Here is an 11,626-nt window from a genome sequence, read left to right as displayed (position 1 = left end):
TATTCAATTGAATAAGTAAATTGACAATTTAGCATGAGGAAAAATAAGTTTGAACTATGACAGGATAAACTGAAATGCACAGGGTAAAATGAACACTACAACTTTTTACTAAATTTGTGGCTCACACTTACTAGATAAACAAAGCCAGATGTCATTTTATGTGGCTACACATTACTTTACAGGGGGCTTACAAACTTGCTTCTAGCTTGCTTAGAACACTAATAAAGAATCCTGAAGCAGGTGCAATACATCAAACAGGTGTTTGCTCAGGACAAAAGCCACCGCCCGCTCCTGCAGCTTACATGGCAGGACATAAGTGTTCTGGAAGTGGTTAAAAGCGGGTTGAAGCCAGTAGCAGAGTTTACAGATATTCTCTCTGTAGAAAACTATGTTACTGTTTCCTCACTTCCGCCCATGTTAGCCCACCTGGAAGGTGTGCTGGAGGAGTAAGAGCAGGATGCCAAACTCATAGCCCAACTGAAGCGCGTCATCTTTGAGCAGATGGAAGGCAAAAATGGCCATAATGCCACCCAGAGGATGATGCGCAAAGCAACCTTGCTTGACCTAAGACACAGAGGAGATCACATCAAGCCACCCGGGCTAAGTGCCACAAAAACTGAACTGGTAGCAGAGACGGTGCCAGCAGCAGCAACACCCACAAGTTCGACACCCAGTCCCATACAAGTGAGAGAAGAGGAAGAAGAAAAAGGGTTCATTGGGGAGCCTTCTTGGGAAAAGAGCAGTACAGCAGCCATGCTCACTGCTGATCAAAAAGGTGAATCAGAGATGTCGATGTACCTACAGGAAATGGCTATTGATGGAGAAGAAGACCCACTAACTTGGTGGAAAGCTAACCAAGGATGATTCCCTCTCATGGCCAACATCGCACGAAAATATTTGTGCATATGTGCTACCAGTGCTCTATCTGAAAATGTGTTCAGCACAGCGGGTAGTGTTGTTACTCCACTTCGCAGCTTATAAAAGCCAAAAAAGGTGAACATGTTAGTATTTCTGGCCAGAAACCTTAATATTTAAACTTGTTTTTGTTCTAACCACTGTCTGCCATGGTAAAACCATGAAGAAGGCATATTTAGTGTAGCCTACTTAATCTAATTTAATTTAAATTGTTTTGAATTTTGTTGCTGTTTTGTATGCTTCATTTAGTTCATGTAAAACATCTAGTAGCCTATAATTCATTTGCCATTTTTGCACAATGGCATCGTCTATCGGCCCAACCCTAATGTCCGTATAGTTTAATATTAAAGATTACGAGTTTGTTCAAATCCCTAACACCACATATCAGCAATACTAATAGCAAAGCACCACTAATTATGTTTAAGCGTTAATATTGTTGGGCAAAAAAAGGAGTTTAAGCGTTAATATTGTTGGGCAAATAAATGCCACGTTCACACAATTTGTAACATGCCATGGACAGGCTATACAATGTAAAATAAATGTTTCAGCCTGTAGATAAATATAGTGCCAAGACAGGTTTCATTCTGTATCATATTCATTTCACTCAGCTGTGGTCCATCATTTACTATTAGCCATTGCAATGTCTGACAGGCTCAGTAACAGGGAAGAATACAAATGGACACCTTGTCATCTGTCAGGCAGCAGCAGTGTCTTTCAGTGTCTGATTTTCACTCCGTAAGCTTATCTGACTCGACAGTGATAACACTCATCCTCCTTGAGTCATTGAACTGCCCCCTCTAACGATTCAATCTGCATCTCAAAATAATGAGCCCGGTGATTTGTCAATTTTTGGAGCTAATATGGCAGGTACTTTTAGCTAGGCTGCATAATACGCAGTTTATCATGGCAGTAATTCCGCAACTAGGGTTAAATGAACCCCAGTCTGCTTCAGTCTGAGAGGAAGCTACTTGGAAAGTTTTTTTCAATCCACAGTATTTAATCATTTTTTTTATTTTGTATTTTTTTAGTTTAAAAGTTTAGCATTATGTAACAGGGTTACTTTAGTTAATTAAAACTATTAAATACATTTTGTTCATTTTTGGTAACTGGGATAAAAATAAATTAAACCTAAATAGTAATATTTCAAATCTTTAAAAAATTAAAAATAAAGGCAAAATTACAAAAATAAACTAAAATTTTAAATAAAATATATTTCAAATTAACACAAATTGTATTATTATAATTAATACTAAAATAAGACTGTTACACTATAATGTCTATTTTAAAATATGAATGACAATGCTAAATAATATCTAGGGAATTCAAAAAGCAAACATTCCTGGTTTTGTGCATGCCTGTGAAGCCATTTGTCATTTTAGGGGTCACATGCTCCTCGATGTGGACTTTTGTAGCGCCTGCAGAGGTGTGGACTTCGTGCCGGACTATTACTCAGCAGGCCATGTGGCAAGCCGAGAGAAGTGATGCAGGTGCCATTTGGTACAGGGCCAAAAAAGGATTTGTAACACTATGTATTTTGTGCTTTTTCAGATGAACGCTTCCTACAATCACTTGTCAGAATCGTACTATCTTGCACATGCCAAAATCTTGAGATCCCTCATAGCATCTGCACTCCCACCAATCTCTGATTTATAGCACCATCTGTCCTTAAACAGATGGCGATGGCTGATTGATTCATTGATTCTGTAATTTAATTAAATCCACTTGGTAGTGGCTCACCTGCATGTCTCGTAAGTGCCAACAGAATCGCAACTATGATTAGGAATGAAAACAATCTTTGGGTCATTTGTGAGTACTCACTGAGGTATACAGAAAAAGGTTTTGCAATGTCCTGGGAAGGCATTCAAAGCCCTGTAAAGGCAATTATTAAAACTGTAAAAGTGGACACTTGTGCAACTAATTCTGTTTATTCTTGTGAAGGGTATTAATGGTCAGTACCAGAAGCCCAGCAACACTGCTATGCTGTAATAGTATTTCTTGATGATAGCAATTACTGTCATCATTACTGTCATCATCAGTAATTTGTCATTTGTAATCAGAATAATTCCCCTCCCAAAGGGCACTTGGCAAAAATACCTTGAGATTATACAGATGGAGACTGTACTTTTAAAGGGCTAGTTCTCCTGAAAATGAACAATCTCTTATAATTTACTCACCCTCACCCTGGTTGTTCTTTTCCAGGCAATTACAATGAATGAAAAAGCCCAAAAGCACCATCAAATTATCATAAAAGTAGTTCGTATGGACTTGAGTGAAGTCGAGTTCATGAGTAATGATATCCAATTTAAGAAAGAATTATTCTTTTAAATATTTTTGGTTGAATCAGTTCACAGAAGCAGTCTAAATTATTCATTCACAAACCAGACTGATTTGATTCTTAAATTCAGATTAAAGAGAAAATGAACAGTGAAAAACTTAAATATCAGTCTATCTGTCACGCAAAGCTATAGTATAACTCAGAAGACTGGATATATAGTGTAAAAGTAGTGTAGAGCACTTTTATGGTGTTTTTAAATTCCTGTAAAGTCCTCGGTTACCGTTTGCTTTGTGATTGTAAAAGAGCGATCAATACAATTCTTCAAATTTTTCATTTTTTGGGTGAACTATCCTGTAAACTAAATCTCTCTTACTCTCTCTCTTTTTCAGGCACACACACAGAGGTCCCCCTTCGACCCTGACAATTTGGCCACCGTCAACCCCAGGATTATGAGTAATGCATTGAATCTAAAATTGCAAAAGTAATCCTCTTAACTCTCCTCATGCACTTTAGCAGCATGTCAGTTCAAACAGGCCCACTGCTCCTATTGAAAAAGAAGCAGACTTTAACTCTATAGCTATGCACATTTTTAATACGTTTCTCAACACATTTATTTATTAATTGAACCCACATTCTCATCCAGCTGTGCCTATGGATGGCTATCGCCAGCAGCAGCTACTGTAGATATGCACTGTAAAGCTTCCATTGCTTTTCCTTTGGCAAGGGAGACAAAGTCCCAAACAATGTGTTGTTCAAAACATCATCTTACATCCCTATTCAATGCCATCATATTCTCAGATATTTCTTTATGTTTCAGATTTCATTTATACCAGCTTCGGTTTTTTAAATCCTATCAACTTGGAGCACAACCTGATATTCTGCATTGAAGGAGACCGCAGATTTAGGGGTCAGTTCCACCAGGGACTTCATATCAAAAATCTGTCCTAATCTCACGATTTTGGGGGGATAATAGGATTGGCTGTGGATTTGTGAGCTGATATGACTTTTATACCACAGAGATATAATTAGTATTCCTTTTACATCACAGTGATATAACAGCACTAGCTGGTTTTATTGTTGTGCGTGCATCAGGAGCTTTATTATATGCTATTGTACTCAGCTCTTGTGTAAAACCTACAAATATTATTCATGTTTTGTAATGCAAATGAAGCATGATGTGTGAATGAAGCATTGTAACATTTAGCAGGGAAATGGTGGTAATGCTTAGAGACAACATGGAGCGTTTGCCTATAAAATATGTGTCATATAGAAAATCAAGGCTTGTATGGAGTTATAGGCTCGGCCTTTAAAATACAATATTAAACTAAATGTTATGTATTGAAATATAATGTATATTATACAATGGTTGTGTTTTGTTATAATGGGTTTCTAGCCACAATTCATTCTATCAGACTGCTAAATGTGTTGTGAATGTATTATGGTGGAGAATGCAGGCATATTTTAGCCATGGTATTCCTAATATCATGTCTGGTTCAAACCATCAGATTGAACTGAGCTGATTTGATGGCTTGATTTTGTCTTCCTTTTTTATTTTTATGATAGCGCCTTTGAAAAAAAAAAAAAAAACTGTGAGCAAAGCAATAAACCAACTACCAGCAAGCTTTCAAACCACAAGAGGTCTATGCAAGATTCAAGAGAGAGCGGATAGTGCAATACTGCCTCTGCCATAGATAAAACAGCACCTGACTGACTGTCCTTCTACATCATGTGGAGGTCTTGAGCTGTCCCTATTCTGCTGCTCTTTTGATAGCACACTAAACTGACATATCTCATTACTTCCCTTTGAAAAAGTGTTGACCACTTTGTAATGCAATATTGTTTGAAATGTCACAGACGTCACAATTTGACGTATTTTTTGTGACGCATGACTGTTGATTAGCATTGGGGTTCACAGTAAAAATGAAGGCTGACCTGTCTCTGTATTGGTTTGTCAGATCTTACCTTTTACATTATTCATCAAACAATTCAGCATCAAAAAATAACATAAAAATTAAACACTAACTTCAGTCCCTGGAAAAGAACCTGTAAACTGGCTTCCAGCAAACTGTCTCCTTTGGAAAACAATTTATAAACTCATTGCTTTTTCCAAAAGCCCACAGTATAACACAATATCACCAGCCAGTCCAATGTTTCCCTTTTTATCCTCTCCTCCTCCTCCCTTTATCATAAACATATTCCAAGCTGCATGTGGTGCAACAGTCATTAACACTGGGAGAGCTGTAATCTCTGTATTTTATTCTGCAAAGGGCTTTGAGCCCTGCTTGTAGCACCAAACCTCAACATGAAAAACAATCTAATGATTTTCACGAGCTGCCTTTGCCTTCCGTTGTCACCACATGACTGCACAGTCTGAAACCCGAAAGCACTGACACTTACAGTCAAAAGTTATGAGTCACTGGAAGGTTGCACGCTGGGAGGCCAAAAGTCCTCACACTGCTGTCTAGCATATATGCTACTTTCCACAAACAGCTTACAAATTAGGCATGACACTTCAGTGAAAAGGAGATGTTTAACCTTAATAAATGTTGAGGCTCAGGAGGCCAGCATAAATGTTAAAGGGTTAGTTCACCCAAAAATGAAAATTCTGTCATTAATTACTCACCCTCATGTTGTTCGAAACCCATAAGGCCTTCGTTCATCAGTGGTTCAACTGTAAAGTTACGAAGCTACGAGAATACTTTTTTGTGCAAAGAAAACAAAAATAATGACTTTATTCCACATTTTCATCTCTACTGCATCACTTGTGGACGCGCGTTCACGACAGTACCATGACGCGAGCGTGTGGTGGTGCCGGCGCCGTTACAGTCGAGTTACAGTTGAACCACTGATGTCACACGGACTACTTTGTCAATCATCTTGGTACTTTTCTAGACCTTGAATGTGGTAGTTACCTTGCTGTCTATGGGAGGGGCAGAGAGCCCTCAGATTTCATCAAAAATATCTTAAATTGTGTTCCGAAGATGAATGAAGGTCTTGCAGGTTTGGAACAACACAAGGGTGAGTAATTAATGACAGAATTTTCATTTTTGGGTGAACTAACCCTTTAAATAATAAATTAAGAAAAAAAAACTACTTGAGCTGCAACGCTACAAGTAACAAGTTGGCAAACCCTGTCTAAATTAAGCTGTCACTCTGTACGGGCTAGTTAGCCTGGGATCAAATGTAGGTTATCAGTAAATTTATATTTTTTGTAAATATATTAGTTTATATATATTTATTTATGTGGCCGCAGGACCGCATTAAGACCTCACTGGGCCCCGGGGCTATGACTTTCTGCAGGGCTCCCCATCACAATAAAAATATATATAGCTTTAAATAGATTTGTGGGCCTCCATGACTTGCATAGTATGAAAAAAATTAAAATAAAATAAATAAATAACATACACTGTTGGAGTCAATTTGGACCAGAAACTTTCTGGTTACAAGCATTCTTCAAAATATCTTCTTGTATGATGAGGAGAACAAATAAATTCATACAGGTTTAGAACAACTTGAGGCTGAGTAAATGATGACAGTATTTAAATTTTTGGGTGAACTATCCCTTCAAGAAATCATCATAATGCTAGGATATCATGTAGCCTACTACTATACACAGTTTTATCTTTCAACTATTAACGTTCATTTAAGACACAAATGACTTTAATGTGTTTAAGAGGATACTCGCAAAGACGGGCATTTTGACACATAACTATGAGTATTTGAACGTTTAAGCACAAGGTGCGAAAAATAACTCAAGTTTAGTCAGGCGCTGTATGAGCAGGTGCGCGCCGCGAATATCAAGCTGAAACTGTCTTAAAGGGATAGTTCACCCAAAAATGAAAATTCTGTCATCATTTACTCACCCTCATGTCGTTCCAAACCTGTATGAGTTGCTTTCTTATGTTGAACATAAAAGAAGATATTTTGAAGAGTGCTGGTAATTAAACAGTTGGTGGTTGCCATTAACTTCCATAGTATTTATTTTCCTACTATGGGAGTCAATGGCAACCACCAACTGTTTGATTACCAGCAATCTTCAAAATATCTTCTTTTATGTTCAACATAAGAAAGCAACTCATACAGGTTTGGAACGACATGAGGGTGAGTAAATGATGACAGAATTTTTGGGTGAACTATCCCTTTAACGCGCGCTGCGCATTTACCGAAATGAATTCTGCCCCACTGCTTAATGTCCCTGAACAGTTCAAACTTTTGATTTTAAACCACAATGCTTAGAACGCGTTTAAATAATAAGCTAACATCATGACGCGCAAAACGATTGACATGTGTTATGTCCCAACCCTTAAGCGAATATATATATAGAGATTATTCAAACATACAAAAAAAAGCAATATAGGCTACATCCATCAAATTAATAACCGCGCAAAACGATTGACATGTGTTATGTCCCAACCCTTAAGCGAATATATATATAGAGATTATTCAAACATACAAAAAAAAAGCAATATAGGCTACATCCATCAAATTAATAATCAAACTAACCTAAAATCTGTGGGGACAATGACGCTGTGTTTTTATCTGCTCCATGTGCCCGGTCCACTTGTTGTTCCACAACTTCCACTCCATCATCAGCTTTAGTCAAAACAACCTATAGCTGAGGATTTTATTTAATAGGCTAGATCATGTTTTATCTGCTGTTTGTCTTTTTTTTTTTTCCTTTTTTGATCTCCTCTCTCACAAAAATGTATTTGATTGGTTAACCAAATTCAAACGTGACATTTCAGTCTTTAATGGTAATACATGGAATATGGAAAAGCTCCACTAAATAATAGCGCTAATACGTGGGGGGCGTGGTGGGGCTTTGGCGATCGGCGCTACCGATGGCCAGTCAATCGACTCCACAGCCAATCACGGGCCCTCTCCTTGCTCGACCCTATTGTTAATGTGGCCCTGCCGGTATAAGCAACTAGTTAATAGTGAGAATTGTTCCTTAAAACAAAGTGTTACCAAATATTTTGTTAATGAATTTTACACAATTTTATATTATTTATTTATTTTTGGTAATTTGGACAAAAAAAATATTTACTTTTTATTAAAAAAAAATTACTACAATGTACTGAATATTTAATACTAAACTAATTATAAAATTGTCTGATTTTAATTGTTGCAAGTAGTTGAGAAGGTCAAAATGTGGGACAGGCCAAAATCACCATTTTAAAGGGGGTCATTGTCTCTCTGTGTTGGGTCAGGCTTTACTAAACATCATATTGCCTTTGGTTTCTGGATGGTACAGAGAAGATGCACTAGTTTGTAACACTGGATTTACAGACTTATCAGCAAGCCATGTAAGGAGTACAGTGGGATCAAATGACTGCTATGAGAAATGTGGCGCTAATCCTACTAACAAGCTAAAGTATTAAGTGACTGAAAATGGAGAAATCCCCTTTTGGATTTATGATGTACACTGGGGTGTCATTAAACCACTGTAAGTAAGTGGTGGATGGATGAAAGGAAGAAAACTGTAATCCTTTGGTGCATGAATCACAAACGCTAAGTAAACATTTTTTTTTATCATTTCCTTTTTTTATTCAACATGATACACGGTGGGATTCAAAAACTGAATTTAAAAATGCTTCTATTTAGTATTTTCTAATTTAATACTTTTTCCAGAGTACAGAGTCACATGATCAGCCACAAATGTGCTTATTTGATTAATGACCTGGAAATAGGGCAGAATTTCTTAAAACTGTAAAAAAAAAACTAAAATTAAACACCGCTGTTTTTTGACACATGTCCTCTACAGTGGACATCATCTGAAAGGGTTAAAAGGAAGAAAGCAAAAGAAAGGTGGGTGTTTAATATGTTCTACATGTTGACATGAAAAGCATAATGGAGATTTGGTGTGCTGAACAAAACAAGTGAAATACTGTAATTTATCATTGAAATGATCTTTCCTTTAATTCACACATTTCTCGAATTTAAACACAAAAGCTTATTTCAATGGGCCATCATCAGTCATGACAGAAGTGAACAAAAACTGAAGGAGCGAAATATAAGGGAAAAGAGTAAAGACTCTTTGGAGCATGACTAAACGCATTCATCCTCTGTTCAAATAGAGGCCTAAGATCGCAGGACTGAGGTATACAGTGGACGAAAATGGTACTAAAATGAGATGGAAGGATGTAATGCCTCACTCAGCCTGGTTTCCTGAAATCAAAAAGCAAATCTTTAAAAAAAAAATTTAAAAAAAAGAGCATCTAATCTTCCCGCAAGGAAAAGATAATGAAAGAATGATGGAAACATTTCACTCAAAATAGGTGAAAAGTAAAATGCGGGAGATTTTCCCATTCTGGCGTGTTTACAAATGGCAAAAAGTTAATATCTGAAGAAAATTAGATTCTGAATCACAGTGAAGATAGAAAGTGTCATTCCATCATACAGGGTGGTCCGTGACAGAGTGGAAATCTCTCTCTCGCACACACACACACACACACACACACACACACACACAAAATGTAGCACAATATCATATGGCAGGGATGCCATCATTCAAATGCACATCCTCTCATGTTTTCCTGACAGGTTTTATACCTTACATAAAAGTTCTCTAAATGATTTCTTGTCACGTCTACAATATAGCTTCCAATAAATGCTTATTTAACTCCCCATAATAGTGACTAACAGGTTTTAAACAAGTCTGCACCATAAAACATACATAACCTTAACTAAAAAATACACCTTATGCATATGAAAAATCACAGCATTCAATCGCAAACATTGTGCTGAGCCTGCTGAGGCGTGGGAGAAAAAGCCCTCATCCACGAAGGACATAATCCCACATTCATCAAATTGCCTTTACACCTACAAATATAGTTTTTGCAGCTTTCACAGGAAGTATTGTGACATGGCGTTTAACGCACAATATTTCAAGTTGTAGAAAGCCTGGACTAAACATCAGACTGTTGAATGACAGAACCAAATATAAAATAGCTCAAACCACGATAATCGCAAACTCCCTGAACTCCAGCCTTCCCAAAGGACAGAAAAAGTTAAATGAATTATCACATTCCAGTCTGTATCACAGACATAGATGAAGTGTAATTGAACCCTAGCTCACTCACTCACTCACCCTCAGTACAGTAAGTAATCGTCAACCAGCCGTATGTTAACGAATGAGCACATTGCAATGCACAAACAGACCTTCCAGCTCCAGCCCTTGATGTGAAAACGGACGGCTGGACGGAGGGCACACTCACCCTGCGAGGACCATTAGCGGAGGAGAGGAAGACAGTGAAGGCGTCAGTCTCCCGTGGCACTGGGGCATATCCGCTTCTTTAGGAGCCATGCGAGGCGGCCGGCTGCAGACGAGTTGCTCCACATTGGCTGAAGTGCAGCAGTGAGAGGGGCTTGCCCGACGCCGGAGCTGCAGCGAGCGGACACGCTCACGCGCACACACGCACGCACTCACACACATGCAGGGAGAGTGTGTGAGAGCGAAGACGCGCGCTACGTTTAGTGCATCAAATTGAAATCCCACCACGATGAGGCTTAAGAGATGTGTCCCTCTTGATTTCTCACATCACCGAGAGAGGCACATGTGTGCGCGCACTGCACACACACACACACACACACACACTCAAGCGTACAGACAGTTGGCACAAGCGCGCGCGCAGACGATGTCCCTCACCCGCCGCTGCAGACCCTGTGTGTTTGATAAGAAAAGAGGAAGAGAGGAAGGAGGGGAGGGAGAGTTTAGAAAGCGAAAGAGAGAAAGAGCGGAAGAGAAATTAGGTGAGGAAAGTCCTGTTTCAGTTCAGTTTAGTTGGTCTTCTCACATACCAGCAGCAAAGACAACCGTTTCTTATCTAAGCTTATACTAACCCACAAAGCTTATGTAATCAGAGCGGTGGCTGGGTGGGTGGGTGTTAGTGGGGTTTCGTAAGCTGAGAAGTAATAATACTGACGCATTTTAATTGGCTGGCCCGTGTATTATCACACTGATTACACCTCGTTACTAGATGACATGATTTAAATGAGAAAGAGATGGAGAGATTGGAAGATTACAATGTGGGTGAAAAGAAAAATCAAATGTAAGGAAGCGTAATTGGATTGTTAATTAACGCGAGTCATCTCTGTGTTTTATAATTACCAGAATTCTTCTGGGGATAAATCAACCTTGTTGTTGCTGCTTCAAACACACACACACGAGTCACGACTGTCCCGATCATCCATGCTCACTAATAATGCTACTGTCAGAAATGAATCTTAGATCTCGTAAATCATGTTGAAAGAACAGCATATGCTTGATTGATTTAGTGTTTTGTTTACTTGCTATTCTGAAGCTCTAACAAAGCAGGCCTACAGCTTTCAGGAACACAATAAATGCATCTTGCTTTTCCATTAGGATAAGTCAAACCAAAAAGCATAGAATATGATTTGTATATGAATGCATTTTTGTTAGTTCAGTACACCAAA

The 11,626-nt window shown here is 38.3% G+C and overlaps 1 protein-coding gene across 1 annotated transcript in view; it reads right to left on the bottom strand.

Annotated features, from left to right (window-relative positions):
• Positions 1 to 11,068, bottom strand: part of LOC107674119 (protein FAM196A-like) — a 52,424-nt gene extending 41,356 nt beyond the window's left edge. Inside the window, exons 1-2 of the mRNA XM_016468011.1 lie at positions 10,991 to 11,068; positions 10,408 to 10,853 (exon numbers count right to left, since the gene is read on the bottom strand). The gene's annotated coding sequence lies outside the window, so the exon portion shown is untranslated. The remainder of the gene's footprint in view (positions 1 to 10,407; positions 10,854 to 10,990) is intronic.
• Between the last annotated feature and the right edge of the window lie 558 nt (positions 11,069 to 11,626).

This window comes from Sinocyclocheilus anshuiensis, unplaced genomic scaffold, assembly GCF_001515605.1.
Source record: "Sinocyclocheilus anshuiensis isolate Anshui unplaced genomic scaffold, SAMN03320099.WGS_v1.1 scaffold544, whole genome shotgun sequence".
In the NCBI taxonomy this organism is placed as follows: domain Eukaryota; kingdom Metazoa; phylum Chordata; class Actinopteri; order Cypriniformes; family Cyprinidae; genus Sinocyclocheilus; species Sinocyclocheilus anshuiensis.
This window is presented reverse-complemented; position numbering and strand designations above follow the sequence as displayed.